Consider the following 22,145-nt stretch of genomic DNA (forward strand, 5'->3'; position numbering starts at 1 on the left):
CAGGCTGACTTGCCCTATACCCTGACATTTCGGGGTTCCCAATAACCCCAAACCAAATCAATTCCATCTTCTACAGCAAACTTTTCCCTACCCTCCTTAATTCTATTTCCTTCACTCTTTATTATTTCCAATTTATCCTGTATATAGCTTGTTATATATATATATATGAAAGTATATAGTTGGGTCTTAATAAAAGTTTATTGACTGACTGACTAGAAGAATGAATACAAAGTTATCTAGCATAGTGCATTTTTGGGCAGTGGATAGGGTGCTGGTCCTGGAGTCGGAAAGACTCAACTTCCTGAGTTCAAATCTGTCCTGACACTTCCTAGCTGTGTGACTGTGGGCAAGTCACTTCATCCTGGTTGTTTCAGTTTCTTCATCTGTAAAAAAACTGGAGAAATCAATGGCAAACCACTCCAGTATCCTTGCCAAGAAAACCTCAAATAGGATCATGAAGACTTGGACATGACTGAAGAATAAAGTGTCTTTTCACTCATTCTTTCATTCAAAGCCCTTCCCCATCTAGAAGAAGGTACATAAGGAAAAAGAATGAGAGAATTTTGAAGATCTAGAGTGGGAGAAATTTTCATAAGGTAGGAGAAGGGGTGTCTGAATGATCATTAGGATTTCTCTGGGCCATTCAGTTGCCTCCAAATAACCATCCTTCAGTCTTGTCAGGTTAACTGTGGAACTTTTCAGATTGACTAGGTACTTCCTTGATCTACCCTCCTCTTCCCTGCTCATTTTAAGCTTTGAACTCATACAGAGAGCTGATTCAGGAATGATTTGTTTCTTGTACAATAAAACATAGTTTCAAATTTTGGGAATGTTATTTGTCTTTTTAAAAATCTAAACTTTAATTAAAGCTATCTATAGTGATATGAAAAAATGCTCTAAATCACTATTGATTAGAGAGATGCAAATCAAAACATTTCTGAGGTACCACATCACACCTATCAGATTGGCTAACATGACAAAACAGGAAGATGATAAATGTTGGAGAAGATGTGGGAGAATTGGAACACTAATTCATAGTTGGTGGAGCTGTGAGCTGATTCAACCATTCTGGAGAGCAATTTGGAACTATGCCCAAAAGGCTACAAAAATGTGCATACCCTTTAACCCAGCAATATCACTTTTAGGACTGTATCCCAAAGAGATCATAAAAATGGGAAAGGGTCCCACATATACAAAAATATTTATAGTAACTCTCTTTGTGGTGTCCAAGAACTGAAAATCAAGGGGATACCCATCAATTGGGGAATGGCTGAACAAGTTGTGGTATATGAATGTAGTGGAATACTATTGTGCTATAAGAAATGATGAACAGGAAGACTTCAGAGAGGCCTGGAAGGACTTATATGAACTGATGCTGAGTGAAAGGAGCAGAACCAGGAGAACTTTGTACACAGCAACAACCACAGTGTGTGAGGAATTTTTCTGGTAGACTTAGTCCTTCACAGCAATGCAAGGACCTAAAAAATTCCCAATGAACTCAAGGCAAAATGCCTTCCACATGCAGAGAAAGAACTATGGAATTGGATCGCAGAATGAAGCAGATCATTTTCTTTTATATTATGTTTTGTTTTGTTTTATGGTTTCTCCCATTCATTTTAATTCTTCTATGCAACATGACTAAGATCAAAATGTATTTAATAAGAATGTATGTGTAGAACCTATATAAGACTGCATGCTGTCTCAGGGAGAGAAGGGGAAAGAGGGGGAGAAAATCTAAGATATACGGAAGAGACCATAGAAAACTGAAAAAAAATTAATTAATTTATAAAAACAAACAGAAAAATTAGTTGTTTTAGTTTCCTTTGATGAATAAAAATAATATTCTTTATGACTTAAAAAAAATCTGAACTTGACAAACACCAGATAAAATGAGTGTCTCCATATTCAAAATAGAAGAGAAAAAATTCAGACAAAAACACAAATCTCTATCGCATACCATTTGCTTTTCTTGTTAAGAAGTTCAATGGCTAACTTTCAAAGCTATCCCACTTTTCCATAGTTCCTTCTAGCCTTTATTTTATTCTCTTCTGCATATTAAAAAAATTCAATAACCCTCTTTTCTTCCTATTCTTTTCTTTTATTTTGATAATTGTATCCCTGACCACCCTCCCTGATCCACCTCCCCCATTCCATTGAAAAACTAAAAAAAACCCAACTTATAAATATATATGCAAGCAAAACAGAGTCCCAAGATGACCGTACTAAAATATGGAAGCCTCTTTTTGCACCCACCTCCTAGAAGGTGGATACTTTTCTTCTAGAAAGTTCCTCTGAAATCACAGCTGGTTTCCACATTGATCAGAGATCACAAATCTGTCAAAGTTGTTTTTCAATATATCGTTGATGTTTCTGTGTCAGTTGCTTACTTCACTGTGTATCAGTTCGTACAGGTTTTTCCAGATTTCTCTGACGGTCCCCTTCGTCATTTCTCTCATTACGATAGGGTTCCATCACATTCATCCCATCCCATCCCACATACCATAACTTGTTCAGTCATTCCCCAAGTAATGAAAACCAGTTTAGTTTCTAGTTCTTTGTCACTTATGGTATAAATATTTTTGTACGTATGTGTCTTGTTCCTCTTTGATATAGGCCTAGCAGCGGTATCGTTGAGTTTAAAGGTTAATCAAAGGGCCATAATTCCAAGTTGTTTTACAAAATTGTTGGGCCAATTCGCAGCCAGGCGACAAGGCCACAAGCATTTATAGCAGTGCTGGTGATACAAATACAAGCTAGAAGAAAGATCCTACCTTCAAGGAGCTCACATTAAAATGGGAGCCAAGGGGGTAAGGTGTTATAATACCACACTCAAAAGTGAGGGATGAAAGTAAAACAGAGGCTAGGGGCAATGTGGGGAGGGAGAATGGGAGAAGGGGGACAGTATAGCAGAAGGATGCTCCAGTGTGAAAAGGTCACAGTGAAAGTTGAATATTTTCATCTCCAGTATATAAAGAACATCTATTTTCCTTCAACAAGTATCACTTTCCTTTAAAATAAAATTAAAAAAATTTAAAAATCAATCTGATAGGTGTGACATTGTCCTTAGAGTTGTAATTTGAATTTTTCTAATTATTAGTGTTCAGGAAGACCTGATTTCAAATCCACTTATTATATGTGTGACCTCGGGCAAATGACTTCACCCTGTTTGCCTCAGTTTCCTCATCTGTAAAATGAGTTGGAGAAGGAAATGGCAAACTACAACAAAACCCCAAATGAGGTCATTGAGAATCAGACACGGCAGAAACTCCTAAACAACGGTAATTATTTGGGAACGTTTTTCATAGCACCATTCATAGTTTGCGTTCTTTCCTTTGAAAATGACCTATTCATAGTCCTTGACCATTTATTGAGGAAAAGATGTTTGCTTCTCCCCATGACCAGGGCCTCCCAAGTCTTTCCTCCAAGATAGTATTCACTGAGTATGGTCATAAAGTGTCTTTGCAATCTGTAAGTCTTTGGACTATTTCATTCTTTAACCCTCAACCATATTTCCCAATATTTTTGGCATCCTCACCTATATCCATATTTGCTTTGAAGTCACTGAGGTTCAGGACATATCTTGATTTAATTCAGAGGGGTTTGAATTGATAGATGAATGGCAAAGAATTTTTTTATTAAGAATTTAACCGTGTGCCAGGGACTTAGAGTAAGACCAGAAGAACAGAGGAAACATTTCAAAGAACTTACATTCTATCTATAAGACTATATATGCATGTGTATACATACACATACATGTATATACATCCATAAAAACATACATGTGTGTCGCATGTGTATATACGTGTGTGTGTGTGTGTGTGTGTGTGTGTGTGTGTGTGTGTGTGTGTATGATGTGACCAGGGAAGGGAGCTTTCTTCTGAGAGTGTTTGAAAAGGGGTGGAGGCAGCTGAGCTTGTAGGCAAATGGTAAAATGTTCTATGGAAGATGGCTGGATGGGGTAGAGAGCCGAAGCAGGGTCTAGCGTCTAGGTCAACCAATAGATACAGGGAGCTAAGTCTGGCACACATTAGGCTTAGATCAATATCATACAACATATTCCACAGTAAATTCAAAATGGATTCGCAACCAGTATATTAAATATCACACCATAAAGCAATTAGAAGATGAAGGGATCATTTCCTTTCCCACTTATGGGTAGGAGAGAGATTCTTACGAAAACAACAAATGATACAATCTGCTACAAAAGAGAAAATAACATTTTTTCTTTTTTTCTGTTTCTTATTTCACAACATGAATAATATAGAAATATGTTTTACACCATTACACATGTATAACCTATATCAGATGGATCGTTGTCTTGAGGAGTGAGAGGAGAGGGAGGGAGGGAAAAATTTGGAACTCAAAATCTTTTTAAAAATGAATGTTGAAAATTGTTTTTACATGTAAGTGGAAAAAATAAAATACTCTTAAAAAAAGAATGTCATGAAAGAAAATAAATGCTTGTTGACTTTGAAAAGAGAGAAGAAATAAGTAATTTTGACTACATGAAATGGAAAAGCTTTTTACACAAATAAAATTAATGGATCTGGAAAAATAAAGGAAGCAATCGATTGCGGGAAAGGGGGAATCTTTGTAGTCAGTCAACAAGTATTTTTTAAGCATCTGTTATGTGACAAATTCTTAGTTGCAATGCTAAGTTCTGGGAATGCAAAGAGTAAAAACTTTGTCCCTGATTTCAAGGAGTTTATATTCTAATGGAAGAGACAATTCACAAACAACCATGTATATTATGTACATTTTTGTGTGTGTTTGTGTGTGTGTGTATATATATATATATATGTATATATATATATATATATATGTATATATATATATATATATATATATATATACACACATATATAATACATATACTATATTAAACATACACACAAACACACACACACTCATACATGTATATATTGAGTCTCTAAGAAAGTCAGGGAATCCAAGAAGCGAAAATGACGAGAGAGAGAGTGGATTCCAGCTGTGGGAACAACCAGACAGAGATGGGAAATGGAGTGCTGACTACGAACCAAGTGATTGTGCTAAGCCCATTACAGATGTTATTTCTCTTGACGCTTATAGCAATCTTGGGAGATAAGTGCTATTATTTTTCCCATTTTATAATTTAGGAAATTGAGGCAGACAGAGGCTAAGTGACTTGCCCTGAATCACACAACTAGTAAGTGTCTGAGGCTGGATTTGAACTCAGGTCTTCCTGAGCACTGAGTCCTTCCATGGAGCCACAGAGAAGAGTAGGGGATAAGAAAATTGTATAGGCAGAAGGGGCCAAGTTGTGAAGGACCTTAAATTCCAAACAGAGGCTTTTATACATGATCCTGAAGGTCATAGGGAGCCACTGGAGATTACTGGGGGAGAAGGAGGGAGAAAAGATGATGTGGTCAGGAATATTTAGGAAAATCTCTTTGGCATCCAAGCAGATGAGTTGGAGTGGGGACAGGCTTGAGGTAGAGAGATCAACCAGAAAGCTATTGCAATAGCCTAGGCATGAAGTGCTAAGTAGCTGAATCAAGGCAGTAGTTTTATGAGTAGAGAGACCCAGAGATTCCAAAGCTGGACATATGCCCCAAGGTGATTATTGACAAAAAGAAAGGCTCTGTAGATACCAAAATATTTATAGCATCACTTTTTTGTGGTAGCAACTAACTGGAAACAAAGTAGATGCTCATTGAAAGGAGAATAGGTAAATAAATTGTATCAAATGGCTCTGATAAGGATTTTGTATCAGAGAGAGATTTATAGCCAACTAACATAAATATATAAACCCCAAAGCTGATCCAAATAGTGGTCAAAGGAGAACAAAAAAATCCTAAAAAAAAACCCCAAACCCCAGCAAAGTATTAACCTATGAAAGACTACTTCAAATCACTAATAATAGAGAAATGCAAATCAAAGTCACTCTGAGGTTTCACCTCACCCCCAGCTAACCTTAACTGGCAAAGATGACAAAAATGGGAATAGGCAATAATGGAGAGATTGTGCAAAGATGGGCACACTGATGCATTGTTGGTGGAGCTGTGAATCAGTACAACCATTCTGCAAAACAATTTGGAGTTATGCAAATAAAGCAGTGCAAATGTCCATACCCTTTATGACTAAGCACATACCCAAGGAAGTCATTAACATAAAGAAAGATTCCATATACACCAAAATATATACAAATATACTTTTTTTTGGTGTGGTAACAAAGAACATGAAACAAAAAAATGACCATTGATAGGGGAATGACTAAACAAATTGTGGTGCATAAATATAATGGAATATTACTGTGCTCCCAGAAATGATAAGCATGATGAATACAAAGAAGCATGGGAAGATTCACATGACTGACACAAAGTAAAGCATTTGAAGGAAAACAATATACACAGTGACTATTATATGGTACGTGAAAAGAACAACTCTTAAGAAACAATTGAAAATCAATATTAAAAATTACTTTAAAAAGAAACTTGACCTCAAAGGACATATATGAGAAAAGTCCCCTCCCCCTAGCCCTCTCCCCTGCCACTCCATGGTAGGAAGTCCAGAGATATGGAACACTACATATATTTACAGATTTGCTCCGTTATGCTGGTTTTCCCTCTTCTTCCTCTTTTTCCATTTATTTTTGAAAAAAATCTTTATTTAAGGAATGATTCTCTGGGAGGGATGATGCAGGTATACAGAGAGAAATCTAGGCAATTTACAAACAAAATATGTCATACAAATCTCATGTTAGAAAGAGATTGGACAGCTGTTGGAAAGGCTGAAAGAAAACAGGCACACTAATGCATTATTGGATGATCTGTGAATTGGACCAACTATTTGGAACAGCAAATTAGAATAATGTTCCCTGAGTCATTTAATTGTGGATGTCCTTTAAACGTAGCGATATCTCTACTAAACCTACATCCCAAATCGATGAAAGAAAAAGGAAAAAAGACATATATATCTAAGTATTTCTAGCACTTCTTTTTGTTATTACAAAGAACGGGAAACTGAGGGGATGCCCATAAGTTAAGGAATAGTTGAACAAGTTGTAGTACATGATTATAATGGAATACTATTGTACTGCAAGAAAGAATTACAGGGAAGGTTTCAGAAAAATCAGGGAAGACTTATATGAGCTGATTCATAGTGAAATGATCAGAAGTAAGAGAACATTGTACACAGTAATAGCAACATTGTAACATAGAATGATCCACAACAGTTCCGAAGGACTCATGATGAAAGATGCTATCCATCTCCAGAGAGAGAATTAATGAACTCTGAGTAAAACTGAAATATTTTCTAAATTCCTTCCTTCCTTCCTTCCTTCCTTCCTTCCTTCCTTCCTTCCTTCCTTCCTTCCTTCCTTCCTTCCTTCCTTCCTTTCCTTTCTTTCTTTTTAATGTAACTAATATAGAAATCTGTTTTGTAAGACTTCATATGTATGATGACTATTATATTGTTTGCCTTCTCAATGAAGGAAGTTTGGGTGGGAAGGAGAGAATTTGTAACTCAAAATGCATTAAAAAATTAATTAATTAAAAGTGGGGGGGGGGGGGGAGAAGAAGGTCTTACTCTACCAGTTATACAGAGACATGGCATAGGAGGAGAATTGTGTAGCAAGGTCAGGCAAGGAAGGATTTCAATCTACATTACTCAAGTCAATACCCACATCTCTTGAGATCACAGACCCATTGAACTATTGGAGAATTATTGCCAAAGATGAAGGAGTGTGGCATAGTAAGCTTCCATTCAAGAAGAGCTGGCTTCATATCTCCCCTCTAATATTAACTACCTATGTGGTTCAGGATAAGTTAATTCACTTTTAGGTCTCTTAGAATTTATTTGTTACGCCTTAGATGAATTGAGAATGTTAAGCGGAAGGACTTTGTAGAAACTTCCCACAGGAAAATCACACATCAGTCAAGGAGGGAATGGTTTTCTAGGATCTCCTTCCAGCTCAAAGATTCCAGGAGCTTTTCCCTATCAATCACTCTGCTTCCCAGGCAAGGCTGTGCTTTGTGGTCAATCTCTAAAGAACATGGGGAATGAACTGAACACAAACCAACTTGCCAATGCCATCATCCCAGCCTCCCTCTACAACCCATAATAATGGATCCAAAGCAATCTAGCTTTATTCACATTGGTTCCTTTAGTGACTGTCTCTGTCTTCAGACTATTGAGAGGACAACACCTGGTTGTAATAAAAGTCAGACTACTTGTAGTAGCCAGACTACACAAGTTGGTTCCAACATTGACAACTGCCCTTCTCTGATTGACTTCAATTCAAAACAAGCTAGTTGGCATCAAGCTCCTGCCATTACTAGGTCATTTGAAGCAAGCTGGTTAGTCCTGACATTACTGACTTGGTATGGCTCCAACCCCAACTCCAGCCCTAATAGATCATAAAAGAGATGGTTATAAATACTTGATAGGAAAGTAGTTATTACAAAGAGCCAGTATGATTTTATCAAGAGCAAGTCATTCCAGTCTAGTCTCATTTCCTTTTTTCAAAAGAAGTCTAGTCTTATAGATGAGGGGAATGTTGTGGAAATAGTTGCCCTAAGTTTCAGCAAAGCTTTTAATAAATGATTTTATCCTATTCTGTTGGAAAAGATGGAGAGATATAGAATAGATGATAATGCAACCAGATGAATTCAAGGCTGGCTAGGCTGAAAGTAAATTTTAATGGTTCAATGTCAGCAGGGCAAGAGGGCCCCAGGAGAGACTTCCAAGGATCTGTGCTTGCCCCTGTGGTGTTTACCATGGTTATCAATAACTTGGGGAAAGGCATAAATGGTGAGCTCATCCCTTTTGCAGATGACACAGAGATTTGAGGACTAACACATCCTATACAACAGTCAGCATCCAAGAGGATCATGGCATTCCAGAGAACTAGACTAAACCTAATAAAATGAAATGTAGTTAGGATAAATGTAACATCTTGTACTAGAGAAAAAAAATCAACCTCCTAATAATAAAATTAGCAAGCTATGGGTAGACAATGGTTATTCTACAGACTTTTACAGGATCAGGAGGGTCACAGGCAGAAGTGGTATGTGGCAGCCAAAAAGAGTCAATGAGCTGCTTTAAGAGGTATATATTTTATGTAATATTCCTGGGAATTTTCTTTTCTGGGGGTTCCTTTCAGGAAGTGATCAGTAAATTATATCTACCTTCATCTTCTGGTTCTAATAGATTTGGGCAGTTTTCATTTTATGATTCCTTGAAATATAGTATCCAGGATTTTTTTTAAATCATGGTTTTCAAGGGATCTGGCTATTCTTATGTTATCTCTCCTTGTACTGTTTCCTTTTATATCAATGTGATGGCAATCAAATTAAGATCTTTTGCTCTTTTTGTTTTACTAAAAGTGCCTCTGATTGAATAATGTGATTAAAGAAGATCTTTCCCACCCATTGATGGGCCTGCCCATTGAGGGAAGCTTGATTAGGGGAGTTGTTTTGTGGTTGTCGTCCTTCTAAAATAGGACCACAATGACATCACCGTGATAAAGTGAAGTTTCAATGTGTATAACTGTGACTGATCAGACCAACAGGAGCTCAGAATGCTCTACCACAGATGGTGCACAGATAATGCATGTGAACATTTGGGGTGGTTACTACAAATTGGCGCATTTTACCTTTCCTTTGTGCTGTTTCAATTCTGCTTTGCTCACAGAGTACAGCACCTTTTCTGATGTGGACACGCCGTGCTGAGCGGTCCTGTGCCAGTGTCTCCCATGTCCTATAATCAAATCCAAAGTTCTTGAGAGGGATCTTGAGAGCGTCCTTGTATCGCTTCTTCTGACGACCTTGTAATCACCTGCCCCATGGGAGTTCTCCATAAAATAGTCTTTTTGGTAAGCCTACATTTTGCATTCGAATGTGGCCAGCTCATCAGAGTTGCGCTCTCTGAAGCATAGGTTCAATGCCTGACACTTTAGTTGGAGCAAGGACTTCAGTGTCTGGTACCTTACACACACACACACACACACACACACACACACACGTTAACATCTAAGGAAAAAGCATTGCCATATATAAAACAGAAAACAAAAAAGATGGCACATGAAATCATGTGTCTCCACTTTATGTATTTTGTATCTTTGTTATTTTTTAAACTGTATGATAAACTCTACATAATGCTTTGACAATTGTCTTGATTACCTTAGTTTTTTGAACTTCCTTCCATTTTCTTTTGTGTAATTTCAAAAAGTTTTAATGGCACTCTTTTATGGGGAGGGGAGATAAGTATTGTTCATTCTTACTCCCAGGGGCTCCAACTTCCTACCCAATTAAAGAAAAAAAATACCCACAACAAATTTACATCATCAGGTCCTCTTCCCCCATTAAACTCCTTGTAAGCTCCTTGAGGGTAGGGACTGTCTTTCTTTTTCTTATTTGTATCCCCAATACTTAGCACAGTGCCTGATGCATAGTGGTAGTGGTGGACATTGTTGGCTGTTGTTCCTTGTTCTCAAAAAAGATCAAAATGACATCGCTAAGCTAGAGTCAAGTTACAGCACATCTGACTGTGGCTCACAGAGCACAGCCCCTTTTCTGAGGACAGCACACCATGCTGGGCGATCCTCTGCCACTCTCTCCCATGTCACACAATCAATTTCAAAGTTCGTAAGAAAGATTTTGAGAGTATCCTTGTATTACTTCTTCTGACTGCCATGTGAACGCTTGCTCTGTGTGACCTCTCCAAAAAAAAATCTTTTTGCATTTGAACAACATGGCCAGCTCAGCAGAGTTGCGCTCTCTGAAGTAGAGTTTAAGTACTTGGCAGTTTAGTTCGAGAAAGGACCTTAGTGTCTAGTATCTTATCCTGCCAGGTGATCTTCAGAATCTTTCTAAAACAACTCAAATGAAAGTGATTCCGTTTCCTGGCATGGCGCTGGTAGATTATCTAGGTTTCACAGGCATTGTGTTTGTCTGTCATTTTCCAAAGGACCATGACATCAGGGAGATGATGACGACTAGCAGTTGACTTTGATTCAAATGAGGGAAGGCTGTGCAAGGTCACCAGCCTCACTTTCTCCTCCAGAGCCATCTAGATCCAGTGATCAGATACTCATCTATCATGCAGATGGCCCAGGATACAATGGGAGACCCTAGCTCTTTTAGGCTAAGGCCTTTTCAGGTACTCGCTTAGAGTGAAGTAACATCTATTCAGTGAATATGCCTGTTTAAGAAGTGAGTCAAGGGATGGCCCCTTTAATTAGAAAAAAAAGAAGAAAAAAATCAAGCTGTTAGGGGAACACCCTCAGAGTTGTTGTTCTAAAGAGAAACAGTTACCATTGACATTCACTCTAAGTCAGGAGGGCCCAAAATACGGGCTTTAAGTGGCATGGCTTCCTGGCATGGTGCTTGGGAGATTATCTAGGTTTCACAAGCATACAATGAGGTCAGCACAATGGCTCTGTAGACCTTCAGTTTAGTAGTCAGTCTAATACCTTTACTCTCCCACACTTTCCTTCAGAGCCTCCCAAACATTGAAATGGTTCTGGCAATGTGTGCATCAACCTCATTATCAGTGTGTGCATCCCTGAAAAGTACACTGCCAAGGTAAGTGAACTTATCCACAGCATTCAAAATTTCTCCATTTGCTGAAACCACTAGTTCCACTTATGGATGGCATGGTGGTGACTGATAGATCTCCTGCGTTAGTGTTTTCTTGGTGTTAATTATTAGGCCAAAATTAGCACAGGCAGCAGAGAATTGATCCATACTTTGTTGCATCTCAGCTTCAGAGGCTGCACTGAGTGCACAATCATCTGCAAACAGAAAATCATGCACCAGCACTCCCTCCACTTTGGTCTTGGCTTGTAGCCATTTCAAATTGAAGAATTTACCATCAGTGCTATAGCTAATCTTGATGTTGTGTTCATTCTTATTGAAGGCATTTGACAATATGACTGAAAACCTAGCACATAGCTAGTACCTAATAAATTATTTTTGAATGTGAATGTTTAAAAATGCATTCCTTTATTTTAAACTTGAGTCTACCACTACTGAGTCAGGAGATGGGTAGCAAGCTTGATCATGCTTCCTTCTCTGGAGACATGATTGGTTACTGCATTGATCACAGTTCTTCAGTCTTCCAAAGTGGTTTGCTTTTACAGGGTTGTCCTTGTAAATATTGTACTCCTGGTTCCACTCACTTCAGCCTGCATCAATTTATTCTGCCCAGGATTTTCTTCAATACTATCTTTCATAATTTCTTATAGCACAGCAATGTTCCATTTCTTTCATCATTTCTTATAGCACAATAATGTTCCATTTCTTTCACATACTATAATTTGTTCATTTGTTTTCCAATTTATGGACACCTTCAGTTTTTATTTATTTATTTTTACTTGTCCCTTCATGATGAGGAAGTTTGTTTTCCTTGGAACTATTCCCTGCCTGATATTATCCTCTAGCTTATTGCCCCCCCTTCCCCTCTACTCCCATACCAGCTTGTCTCCCTGTTAAGTAAGATGTATTTCTACAATAAACTGCTTATGTGTATCCAACTGTCCTTGTATCCGATAAAAGTGAGGTTCACCAGATGCCATCCCCACTCCTTCCTCCATGTTTGTGCATTCTCCGTCTCATACCCCAATTTTGAGAAATGGCAAGTTCCACTCCCTCCTTGCTCCTTTCTAGATATTACTTTCCCTCTTCTTTTTCTTCTCACCCTCTTAAAATCCTCAGAATAGAGGCAATCCACCCCCAAGATGCTGTTTTTTTCCTTTTTAACTCCCTCAGAGCCCTTTGAAGAATTAAAGTTCTGAAGGAACACTTATTTATTTTCTCCTATTTAGAATGTTAGCACGACATCATCTTGCAACTTCTAATTCCTCAAATACATTTAACTTTTAAATATTTCTTTGACTCTTGTGCTTATATTTCAAAGTTTCTATTCAACTCTGGTCTTGTTATCAGAAATGTTTGATAGTTCCCTATTACATTAAAGTCCCTTTTTTAATCCTGTAAGATAATACTCAACAAATTACTATTTGTTGAAAGTACATTTCTTTTGTTTGCCTTTTGGAATTCTGTATTTTAAGATCTCTGGTTTACAGTAGAAACTGTCAGGTCTTCTGTTTTTCTGGCTGTGACTTCTTGGTACATGAACTGCTTCTTTCTGGCTGCTTACAATACTTTTTCTCTCATATACAAACTCTGCAATTTTTATGTGATATTCCTGGGACTTTTCCTCTTGGGATTTCTTGTAGGAGGTGATCAGTACATTATGTCTACCTTCATTCTCTGGTTCTAATAGATTTGGGCAGTTTTCATTTTATGATTTCTTGAAATATGGTATCCAGGATTTTTAAAAAATATATTTTTAATTATATCGTGGTTTTCAAAGAGTCTGGTGATTCTTATATTCTCTCTCTTTGAACTGTTTTCTTGATCAGTTGTTTTTGGAATGAGATGTCTTGTTTTTTTCCCCATTTTTAATCTTTTGATTTTGTTCTAATATTTTTTGCTGTCTCATGAAGTCATTGATTTCTGTTTCTACTCTTTTAGCTTTTAAGTAATGTATTACTTGGATAAATAATCAGTAATTTCTCTTCTAAACTATTTATTTTCCTTCCAATTAATTTATCCAGAACTTTTTTTCCCTTTCATTTTTTTTTAACCTCTTATTTCATTTCTTGTAAACATTTCCACATAGGACTTGTGGAAAATCCTTCTCTCCCCCCTGCCTCTCATCCCCAACCTTTCCATCTTGGAATCACTGCTTATGGTTGTTATGGAGTTATTTTCTTCTTCTTTGGGGAAATCGCTAGATTTGGAATACTTTTCAGTCCTGGGTGGCATCTGATTTGATCTACTCATCTCTCCAGCTCTAGTTCCTGAATTGACCAAGGGCCAGCCTCTCACTCCTATTGGGGCTTTTGTGTAGAGTGATCAGTTCTCCTGGGTCTCATTTTTGGTTCCATGGGTTTCTATGATGTCCTCTTGCTCCTAGGGTTAGCCCCCCCCCCCCCATCTTTGAGATTCAGAGCCCTCTCTTGTTTCAGAACCTTCAAGCCCTGGGGTGTATGGTCTCAGCTGTACTTGTGTTGGTCAACTCTACTGCAGCTATTGCTTTCCAAGAACTTCCAAAGACCTTCTTGGTTGTTAAATTCTACCTGGACTTTTCTCAGGATAGCCTTCTACTCATGCTGCTTCCAAATACAGAGCTCTGAAGTTTTTAATTGTCTCTGGCCCTTCTCTCTCATGCTAGGAGATTCTTAGCTTGTTTCACTGTAGTGGCCCCTTTCCTAATGCCTGTGACCTGCTAGCTGGCTTTTTATGCAGTTCTGTTGTAGAACAAGTAAGTTCCTGTAATTTCTCCTTGGATTTACGGATCATTATCTGGCATGGTGAATTCCAGATTAAGGAGCTACATGGTCTGCTTCCATTCAGGCAGCCATCTTGACTAGAAGTCTAATAGCCATCTTGAAGCATTTGGGTTCTTTGATTCAGTGACCCTGACCTGCTGGCTGCTCCATGAGCAAGATACTCCATCTTTTGGCTTTGAACATTTTCTCTGGCTGACTGTCCCCCATGCCTGGAATGTCCTTTCTCTGATCTCTCTAGATTTCTTTAAGTCCCAACTAAAATCTCTCTCTCTCTCTCTCTCTCTTCTGGAAGCCTTCCCTAATTCCTCTTATTTCTCATGCCTTCCCTCTGTTCATTGTTTCCTATTTATGCTATATAGAGCTTGCTTTGTATATATTTGTCTGCAAGTTGTCTTCCCTCATTACACAGTATGCTCTTTAAGGGCAGGATCTAGCTTTTGCCTCTTTTTGTATCTCAGTGTTTAGCACAATGCCTGGCATGTAGTAGGCACTTACCAAATATTTATTGATTGATGACAAGGAGGGATTAGACAGGTTTTCTGTTTGATCCTAGATGACTGAGCCAAGAGGGATGGGTGGAAGTTGGGAAGGGGCCAACTTGTGCTACATACATATCAGGGAAATTTTCCTCACATAGGGAGCTGTCCCAAGGAGGAATAGTACGACTTGGAAGGTCTTGGGCTCCTCCTCCTTAGAGGTCTTCAAGCAGAGATCAGCCTTCCACTCATTGGGTAAGATTATAATAGGGATTCCTTTTTAATATGAGTTGGATTAGATGGTGGGTGTGGTATCTTTGAATTCAAGTTCTACGATTCTGTGACATGAACTATTGGGGGATATGTAGGAAGAGATCAGCACACATGCACACAGAACTATAAAATGCATATTGGTGAGGGGGAGGCAGATGTGACTGGGGAGAAGAGGAAATGCCTGGTGTAGAATGTGGCTCCTGAGTGGAGCTCTGAAGGCAGCTAGGGAGGAGAGGAGTCGTTCTTCCTTAGTTACTCCTTTCCTCCCTTGACTGGTCCCAATGCAATAACTTCTTAATGAGTGCCTTTATTCTGAAGGACTGCCATGCTATTGATTCCAATACAATGAGGCAGCCACCGACCCTTACTTTATTGGTGCCTTCATTGAGCTACATTGATTGACCCATTAGATTTGTCCCCACTGTTTCTTTCTAGTGTTTGAGTGGCAGCTCTCCGTGGTAGGAAACTCAGGTTCTCTGATACCCACATCATGCCTATATCTTTGACCCATTACATGGAACCAAAGAATGTCAGAGCTTGAAGGACTTATGAGACTACACACACACAGACACACACAGACACACACATTTTTTTTAGGGCATAGGGAGGGTGAGATCACAGTGATTCAGGAATTGACTTCAGAATGAAACCTAGATCTCTAGGCTCTCAGTCCTGTGCCTCACCCTCCCCCCTCACTCTCAAACAGTGCAGTGCACTGTTTATATGGGACCCTGAATATTCCACCAGTTTTTAAGAGTGCAATGAGGCCTTGGGCTCTGTAGGATACAAATAGGTCTGCCGTGAATGAATTACAAGACACCATTGTTTGTATAAGGTTTAAAAAGAACTATAAATTATCAGGGAGAGAACCAGGCAGGAAAATCATTTAAAAAATAACACCTGTATCACATTAACAGAATTATACCTCACAAAAGTTCAGCAGGCTACCCTGAACAAAGCATCGTATTTAGGAAGTATTCTGCAAAAGTCATGACCCTTTCCCTATCAACAGCCTTATGAGGTGGGCAGGATAATGACATTCACATTTGCAAAACAATTTAATTGACAACATGGCTCTCACAACATGTGAGCTAAATACCAGTATTCTCTCCATTTTACTGGAGGAAACTGAAAACTGGTTGGACAAATGATTTGTGCAGGGTTCCACTGATTGTGACATCACTGCTTCTTGACTCCAGGCTCAATTTATTTTGCATCATACTACAATGGCCTGTTGGATAGGCGTGTTGTCCGTTGTCCCCATTTTTCAGATTGGGTAAACTGATCAACTGCATGATTTGCCCAAGGTAGACACGAAAATGGCAAGGGCAGGATTTGAACCAAGGTTTCCTGATTCCAGGTCCAGATCAAATTTCCATCATCCTATGCTGCTTTTGTCCCATTTTACAGCTGTGGAAATACTGAAGTTCAAGAGGTGCGGTGACCTGCCCATGGAAATCAGGGTTTAAGTGACTTGGCCAGGGTCACACAGTTAGTAGGTGTTTGAGGTCGAATTTGGATTCAGATCCTCTTGACTCCAGGAGTGCTCTATCCACTGTGCCACTTAGCTGTCCGCTCCCACTTCCCTCACTCCCTCTGGCCTCCAGCCCCAGGATTTTGAACAAGAGGCTAAAGGCCACGAGCCAACCACGTCCTCTTGCTGTCTAATGATGCTCTCTGGAAATGAACGCTGGCGAAAGTTAGGGTCCAGCCAGGCACAATAGGGGCCCTGAACCTTGCTTGCCAATTGACGTTGGAACACAGCACCATCCTGAGAGTAGAAAGCACCAGTGGAGACAATCTCTTTGGACTTGGGCTAGTTCAGGCACAGGACCCAGCAGTGATCACTACCAGCTTCAGGTCAAAGGTGAGAAGTTTCAGGAGGCTGAGAATGGTCTCGGCTTCACGACATTGTGGACTTTCCTGGTGGAGAACGCACGCATCCTCACTTTCTTCCCCTCAGAATCGCCCCGCTCTTTCCTTTCCACCCCCTCCCCGCCCCCAAATCTTTTGGCTTCTCTGTTCAGGACTCCCCCAACCCCTCCTGGTACATCGCACTCTATTTTTACCATTCTCTTGGCTTTATGCAGACGCCTCTCCTGGAGGTACTTTCTCCTATTCATGGAGTTCCGATCCACTCCCTCCAGCTTGCCGCGGCTGGGGGAGACTTGACTGTCGAAATCTAGGGGCTGAGCCCATTTCCCCTGTATAGGGCTCTCTTTCTCTGGGTCTCGTTTCCAGAGCTGTGTAGTCGGGGAGCTTTCCGAACGCCGGGGTTCAGCTAAGCGGGACAATTCCCTGGATCTGCCTGACCGCGGTGCACTGTGTTCGTAGCCTGGCGTTCTAGGACTGGCGGAAGGTTCGGGGAGGGAGCCTAGGCTGCGCGGTCTCAGACAGGCGACCACTTCGCTCCTCACCGCCGAGAGCAGTTCGAGGACCGGGCCGGCGCCGGCAACCAGAGCCGGACGACTCAGGTTCCGCAGAACGGACTCAGTGTTCTCCAGGTCGAGGGCCATCAGGTGGAGACGGCTGCAGGGCTAGGGGTGAGACGACCCTTGGAGGGATGGTCCTTGGAGCATGCTCTGAGTGTTCCCTTCCCCTCCCTCAAGTCCCTGGGTCTCACCGAGGCTTTCCGGAGCTCCTTTCGCCTAGAGAATGAACAATTTCTCTTTCCCCAGCTCAGCATCTCTTGCTCCTGGCGGAGGAGGAGGAAGGAGACCTTTAGGAAGAATGGGCAACTAGACTCCTTGGGAGATTGCAGGAAAAGGGACTAGGCTGGAGTGTGCTGAGAGTCCCGAGAACTCTGGAGTCTTGGCTAGGGGACCTGGAAGTTAGATGCTCATAATAATAAAAGACTCTAGGATCTCATTAGCGAAGAAGCTCCCTGTACTAATAGCAGTCATCATCTCCTCTGAGATTTAGAGAATTGCCTAGAGCATCAATCCGTGAGGTGACTTGTTCAGGGTCACACAGCCAGGGTGTGTCCCAGGTGACGCCTGAACTAAGGTCTTTCTTGCTTCGAGGCCAGCTGTCTGGCCATAGCTACATGTAGCTATTTAACGATTGCAAAGCTTTTTACATATGACAACTCGGAGAAGTTGATGCTCTTATAATCCTACATTTTCCTGTCGAGGAAGCTAAATCTTAAATTCTACAGCTAGACAATGACCTAAGCAGGGTTCGAAAGCGAATATTCCTGACTCCAGGTCCAGTTCCACTAAGCGGTCCCTAGCTTCGCTAACTGCCGTGAACTGTGTAAGACAGACTAGGTTTTCAGATACCTAAGTTCCTGAGGAACTGGGGGCAAACGGTTGGGAGCCTGACTGCCTAGACCCCTGGTCTGGGAAGGGCTGAGAGTTTGGTGAATTGGACTCTTAGAAGTCCCGGCTCCGTGACTCACATATAAGTCCCTGAACGTTTTGACGGCCGCCACTGCCTTGGGGTCCAGCCAGTGAAAATGTCTGAGACTGCAGCGGCTTGGACGCAGGACGCCAGGGTCCCCTGAGCCCAGAAGCGCCAAGAGCACCAGACTGGAGAAAACCAGGAGGCTCTGTCCCGACTGCATCGTGGATTCGGGTTGGACTGGAGGAGAAACGGACCGACTCCCAGCTTTTTGCCCCTAGAGTGCAAAGCCTCCTCTCCTTCTGCAGGTGCAATCCTGAAGTCCGCCCGAATACGGGTTGCTCGCACCTCTGTTCAGTCCCCATGACTCTAGGTTTTATCCTTTAGAGGCGAGGGGGGAAGGAAAAGGAAAAAATCGATAAAAGAGATAGATAGCCTGCCCACTAGCTCTCCTGGCTTTTCGAACGTCGAGTGCATGGTTTCCTTACCTAAATTTAGGATTGCATCAAGCTCCCTCCTCGGGCCTTTCCCTTCTCTCTCTGCCCCGTTTTTTTTTCGTCTCTCTTGGTTTCTCTCTTCTCCAAGTCTCTGTCCACTCTGCTTCTTTATCCCTCCCTCTATCCCAGCCCTCTAGGTGCATGTGCATCTCCACAGGTTCGTCTCCTCCTCCCCCACTGCTGTTTCTTTTTGCAGTTCCTTTATACCTGCCTCTTCCCTCCTATTACGGTGATTTTCCAATTATAGGATTGTAGAGCTGGGAATCCAACTTGATAAGGAAACTGAGGCACAGAGAGATTTTTCTGGGCAGGAGGCAATCTGGGTTAAATGACTTGCCCAGGGTCACACAATGAGTAAATGTCTGAGACCTGATTTGAATTCAAGTCCTCCCAACTCCACAGCCTACTGCTGCACCTAACTGCCCCTAGAGAATTTTTTTTAAAGCTACTTACCAAGGATCCCACCTTTCGAGAAGGCTTCTAAAGGGAGAATTGAACCAGTTCTCTCAAATTCTAAGTCCAGCACTCTACTTCCTCTTTGCCTTTCTATGGCCCTATTTCTTTCCTCCTAGCTTCAATGATCTAAGTAATCCTGTTGCACAGGAGATAGAGTCTTGGGCCTAAAGTCAGGAAGACTAGACTTCAAATCCTGCCTCTGACAATTACTATCTGTGTGACCCTGGGCAAGTCACTTAACCTTTCTTTGCCACAGTTTCCTTGACTGTAAAATGGGGGTGATAATAACACCTACCAGGCAGAGTTGTGAGGATCAAATGAGATATTTGCAAAGTACTTAACAAAGTGCCTGGCACATAGTAGGCACCCATGCCTAGCCCATCTTGGACCTTTCTTTTGGCCTTGCCTGCCACCTGCCAGCACAGACACCAATAAGGAATTACTGTTGTCATTTTTCAGAGAGGCATCCCAGGGTCTTGAGGTGGGGTGACAGTATTGCTGAGGGAAGTTAGTGACAAAGTTGAATTTAGGAAGACTTCTCAGACGAGGGGGCAGGGAACTTGGAAGGACTCGCAGTAGGGAAATCCCTCCCATGGGTTTTCCAACTACCTAAGAGGTGACATTACCTTGTGCCCAACCTGGCTGAGTCACTTTCCTTTTGGTCATACTTAGGCATTTAGCCAATAAAGGGATTCTCCCCGGGGAGCACCCAGGGACTAAACAAAGGGGTGGGACCTTCTGTGCTATGGGACAGCCATTCAGATAACAAGGCAGACAGATAGTGGGGAGGGAGGGAGAATGGGGGCGGGGACTGGGAAGAGGCGGGCAGGCCAGGCCTACAACTACCACAATTCCCTAGGAAAGAGGAGGAGGAGGAAGTTTGCCCAATTCCAGACAGGAGGGAGTCTTTAAAGGACTTCAGTAGGTCTACTGGCTCCTTCCCCATAAAGATTCTTTGTTTAATTCCTGGATGGGCACAGATGTTTAGCTCTCAGAGCTGCAGAGACAGAAACATAGGTAGTACTGGGATTCCAGCCTAGATTCCTTGACTCCAAAACATGGTTTTCTACCATTGGGTCCTAGATTTCAGTCTGGAAGGACTCCCTGGTCCAATTCCTTCATATTACAGAGAAGGAAATGGAGGCCCAGAGAGGTCAAGCAGCTTGCCTAAGGTCACACAGCTGGTATGAGATGAAAGAAAGGATTTAAACTCAGGTCTTCTGACTTTAAATGCAATGTGTCTACTTCTGAATCTTACTTCTTCTCCATACCATAGTATAACCTTTGCTGAACCTTGCACCAATGGGGTTTTAACAACTGGTCTAAAAGAAGCTGACCCAGTACATAATACCTACATGGACCAGAATCTAGGTATGGTTTCTTTAGGAAAAGATGGCCTCAGATACATGGGGAGGGGTGAATTCTTAGCAAAAAAAAAAAAATCACTTTAATTCCAGCTTTTGGTTGAGAAAGTATGAAATAGTTACCCCACAAGGTGATTGCTACTAACCATGTTCATGAAAATCTGCTCTGCAGAAATCCATCCCCAAATTTATGGCATTGGAGTCAATGGAAGAGTGGGATCAGTTTTCTGGGTACTCATGGCTTGCCCCCTCCCTCCCAATCACCTTGTAGAGCCAGAAAAAGGCTTCCCTGTAAGTTGAAGCTGAGGGGAAAGGAATTGGCCAAGGTCAGTGGCAGAGCTGGCCCTTGACCTCAGACCTCCTAGGAATTCACTTCTCTAACCTTCTCCCTCTTGGCTAGCTTTGTCCTTGCTGTTGGTCTGAACTTTGGGGGCTTCCAAGCCCAAATGGTAGCCCTGCCTCTTATGCAGGTCAGCCCAGTTCACAGGACTTGTCCATAAAGCTTGAGGTGATGGCTTCTATCCCCCTACTCTTCCTTTCATCATGGGCTGTGCTTGGGGGCAGGGTGCAGTGGGTTATCTCCTATTTGCAGTGGAGGTATATAGGGATGTGGAACTGGTTGGGGGGGGGGGGGGGCCTGGAGTTTCCCAAAGTATGATTAAGGATATTTTGGGGAGAGTCTATCAGGAGCCACTACCCTCAAGGAAAGCCTCGGGGGAATTACCTTTTATCGTGGCCAAGATAACCTTTATCTTTTTCTGCCAGCTTCCCTTTCTCATTGTTTCTCTCCATTTACCGACCTACCGGTCTTCCTCCCTCTTTGAATGTATCTCCTTCCTTCTTTCCCTCTGCCTCCATTCCCCAGTCTGTCTCTCTCCCCATGGATTACTAAACATTTACTGAAATGCTGCTGCCCTGCAGGGTCTGTCTCTCCCATTCTATCTTTACCCACCCCAGTGTCTCTGTGCCTACCTCCCCTCCCCCTTCTGCAGTCCTTTCCATCCCCCCCTCCCTCTAGGAGACGTCTCTGTTTCTATTTCTGTCTCTCTCCATCCCCGGCCCGCTTGGCCCCAAGGGGACACAGGGCTGGCTCTGCCCCCGGCAAACCAAGGAAACTGGGGCCTCTCATATCCATCCCCAGACCAGGTAGGGAGGAGTTTGGAATGGCCCCCAAGGACACCTTCTCCCACCCCCATTTCTCAACATTTCTTCATTTCTGTCTCCTCTTCCTTTTCTGCTGATTCTCCCAGCTCTCCAAATCCCACACTAGCTTAACTCTGCCATGGCCACCAGCTTTGTACCCCATTTTCCTGCCCCCTTTGCCAGGTCTGCCAGTCACCTACTCCTCCCATTTATTCCCCTTCCCTTCTCCATCTCCCCACATCACTCTTCACCTTCG

General features: G+C 41.6%; 1 pseudogene; it reads right to left on the minus strand.

Moving 5' to 3' along the window:
• Positions 1-15,929: 15,929 nt before the first annotated feature.
• LOC140503931 (uncharacterized) lies at positions 15,930-21,687 on the minus strand (annotated as a pseudogene).
• Positions 21,688-22,145: the final 458 nt, after the last annotated feature.

This window comes from Notamacropus eugenii, chromosome 5 (genome assembly GCF_028372415.1).
Source record: "Notamacropus eugenii isolate mMacEug1 chromosome 5, mMacEug1.pri_v2, whole genome shotgun sequence".
Taxonomy (NCBI): domain Eukaryota; kingdom Metazoa; phylum Chordata; class Mammalia; order Diprotodontia; family Macropodidae; genus Notamacropus; species Notamacropus eugenii.